This window comes from Tachysurus fulvidraco, chromosome 24 (genome assembly GCF_022655615.1).
Source record: "Tachysurus fulvidraco isolate hzauxx_2018 chromosome 24, HZAU_PFXX_2.0, whole genome shotgun sequence".
Taxonomy (NCBI): Eukaryota; Metazoa; Chordata; class Actinopteri; order Siluriformes; family Bagridae; genus Tachysurus; species Tachysurus fulvidraco.
In genome coordinates, this window is record NC_062541.1 from 17,945,015 (window position 1) to 17,948,630 (window position 3,616).

The window sequence follows — 3,616 nt, forward strand, 5'->3', positions numbered from 1 at the left end:
CTGCAAGACTGTAAATATTGATCAGTGAATATTTATTATGAAATTGAGTGAGTTTAATGTCAGATAAATACTGAAAACAGCATAAACATAAAACATAATATTTATGTTAATTCAACACCTTGTCAACAATGTTACATGCCTCGGTTACTCTAGCGATTTCAGGTATGTGCTGTTAGCATGTAAGCGTTGGCTAATTCGTTTTTATTTACCTTTAATGGTTGCACTAATGGCTCGTTGATTGCACCCTTAGCCTGTCTTTTCATCATTGTGTGTGTCCCTGGCGGTGGGTGTTCGGATCTGTTTACTGCCCACCTTTCAGGTATGAGGAAGTTGCATACCATATCTAGCTTCAATACAGGTTGGGAGGCGCGAGTAATGTGCAGTCCTTGTACTTTGGTTTAATAGCGGGTTATTTGAGGGCTGCGTATCCTGAGCGGTGAATTGATCCTCGTGAACTCATCTATCCGCACTTGGTAAGTTTTTTGTTCGGTTTTGCTAAGGGGAATTTTGGCGTGTATTTGCGAAATTACTAGTAATTCTGTTTTGTACTATTTGTTATAGGATCGTCCCTCTCTTTTCGTCCTGGCAATTATCACTGCAGTTTACTTTTTCCTCCGCTGCGCACCGAGTGACTAACATTGGCTTACAATCATTTAAAGGGACTTCTGCTGCTGCCATCTGGTTTCTGGGGTAGTTTGAACTGACCTGCCCTGGTCTACTTTGGGGTGCACGATCGTCTATTTCTTGGGACTGGCCTAAGAACGACGTGGCCCTCTTTTTTTGAGTCCTGTTTCCATCAAACTTTTTATAAAGGTTTCTGTGGTGTTGAATCGTGACTTCTATTTGCTTTTCATTCATTCTGTTTCTGTTTTACATGAATTTATTTTGGTTTTGATTTCTTTCAGGAGCTGGGGGTCCCACGGGTGAAAGACCTTTTGGTGGTGGTGCTATTCCAACGTGTGCTGTGCGACATTCTTGAAGTGTACGAGTGTGTGCTCTGAGTTCACGGTGAGGTGTGTGTGTGGAAGTGTGCGGTTGGATAACTAACCCTGGTGATCGCCTCGGTGGATATCCCCAGCCCTGTATTTAATTGTGATATTTTGTTTTGTCTATTTAGAAGTTGCGTAAAGTGGTTGTTTATTATTTTTTCATTTAATCATCGTTATTTGTGTACTTGCCTGTCACTGGACCTTCTTAACAGTGAAGACATCTTTTCTTTTCTTTTTGTTGCTTTTGTAATGTTGGTTTGAGCTGTTAGTAAGGGCTCTTTAGGACTGAGCATATTTTAAGTGAGTTTTTATTTTAATTGCAAGTATTCAATGAATGCTGTTTTTTTTTATTATGATGCCCACGTTTCTTGCCTATACTTATTTATAAGAGAATCGAACTTGTGTGATCTGATAACAAACACTGGGGTTTACTTCTATTTCCTGGGTTTAACCCTCCCAGGTGGCGTAGTCGAATTGGTTACAAATAGATAAACTTGGGTTTGTGTGTGATAAGCTGTACGGCCCTCACTCATACCTCCTAACACACCATACCGCTCCCGCCACACAATGTTTACTGGGTAAGTCAGTGTCTTCCTTCAAAAGACATTTAACTGGAAGAAACCCAAAGAAAACAATGATTGTAGAAGTTAAACATCTAGAGCAGATGTATTCAACTAAAATTGAAAGAGGTCCAGTAAGAGAATTTCTTGAAGCAATGGTCTGGAAGATCATAATGTCTAACTAGTTAGTGTGATATATATTTAAGTAGCCTAGTAGTTGTATCAACACCTGACTGTCAAATCAAATAAGTTCAGTACACTTCAAAAACCTTTTGACAATATTTATGGTCATGTAACATAGAACTGAACATATGTATGATTGTAGATATGTATAACATTCTCTCATTAAATAAATAAAAGTAGGGCTACATTTCAAAATAAGAGAAAATAAATAAAATATGAAAATTGTGTATGTTTAAATAAAGTGCTTAACCTTCCCTTTTATATCCCACTTTTTGCTCAGTGAGAGAACTGACCTCTAGCTTGGCTTGCCAGGATTTGAAACCTGGGCTTGAATGGAGTCAGGGTCGTTCTCATACACATGCGGAGCTGCTCATTAGTGAGCTTGGAACGATATTTAGTTTTGAGTATGTTCATTGTAGAGAAAGCTGCCTTGCAGTTGTATGTAGAGCCAAACATGGTCAGGATGTATAGGGCTACTTTCCTCAGACCTGGGAAAGCTGTCTCAGGGACGTTGTCTTCAGATTTGAGTGGATGTTTGTTCAAAACCTTTTTGTTTTGTCTCATAATGGCATTTCACATTGGCACTTTTAATAAGTGCCACATAGGAGACACACTGGTTTAGTGCTGCCAGTGGAAAGTGTGAACAGAAATGAGTCTGTATATTCTGGATTAAATGCTCAATTTTGCTGTCCACTTTTCTTTTTTTTTTTGGAGAGCGGCATTTGTTCTTTATTCTCCCTTTCTCCGTCTCACTTGTCTGTTTCTCTTCCTTTCCCCATCTCAATCGTCTGTTTCTCTCCCTTTCTCTGTCTCACTCGTCTGTTTTTCTCCCTTTCATGTGTAACTTTACTCTAATTCTCTCTCATCTGTCTTGCACTGTTGAGTCGCAGTGTTGAATTGATTGGCTGAGTGGTATCACGTGGGATGGCTTAACTCGCATGCAATTGGTCTGTGCATTTCCACTACCTTTACCGTAAAGATTGCAAAAGCTGCGCCTAAAAAATAGAAGGGCCCCATCAAGTTTTAAAGCATAACCTTTTGTTTTGGCCGTAGGTCCGGGTCCGTATCGGAAAGCTTCTGGGTCCGGACCCGGACCTCGGTCCGCCTGTTAGTGACCACTGATCTAGAGTAAATAATAGCACATTAAAGACTTGTAGTATGTTCTTTATGGTCAAACAAATATTTTACAACTTGCACTGTAGCACTGGGTCCTTCCTTTCAAAAGCTAATGAACTGGATGATGCATCATTGAAGACACCCATAAAACACAGTGATGGTACAAATTGAATATATATGTAAAGCGCAAATTATTTATAAACCATCTTGCAGAATGTTTTTGAAAGTGTTCATTCAAAATAAACATCCTTGTCTATAATCTGACAGAATTAGTACCATTGACAGTGATATTTTTGCAGGACTGTAAACATCAATGACTACACATAAATTGTGATATTAAGAGAGTTTAATATTAAATGATGATGTCATACAACAGGGACACAAAAGTTTAGACTTTCTTTTCATTGACCACATGTAGCTGTTACACTATCAAGTCTTTATCACACTTAAAACCAGAGAAACAGAGGTAAATAAAACAGCAAGACATGTGCTGCAGTGTGTTCTGTAGGTTCCAAACAAGATGTTCCAACTTGATTTGGAGCAGTCGACCCATGCTTTCCAAACCTACTGAAATATATCATATATCATTGTTGAAACCAACACACCAACACAGTTCTTGTTCATTTTGAAGCAAGTAATTAAATAAATAGTAAACAAACATTTAATTATGTTCAGGAGATTACAGGAGATTTTCCACTTGTCTGGATTGTTACCAAATAACAATTCATGTACGGTCATTCTTTTTTTTATTTCCTAAACATGATTTCA

At 38.4% G+C, this 3,616-nt stretch overlaps 1 long non-coding RNA gene across 1 annotated transcript; it reads left to right on the forward strand.

The window, feature by feature from the left end:
• Positions 1 to 340: 340 nt before the first annotated feature.
• On the forward strand, positions 341 to 1,835 carry LOC113655735. The gene is made up of 3 exons (XR_003443787.2): positions 341 to 473; positions 562 to 813; positions 906 to 1,835. It is a non-coding gene; the product is annotated as an uncharacterized LOC113655735 (long non-coding RNA).
• The last annotated feature ends 1,781 nt before the right edge of the window (positions 1,836 to 3,616 follow it).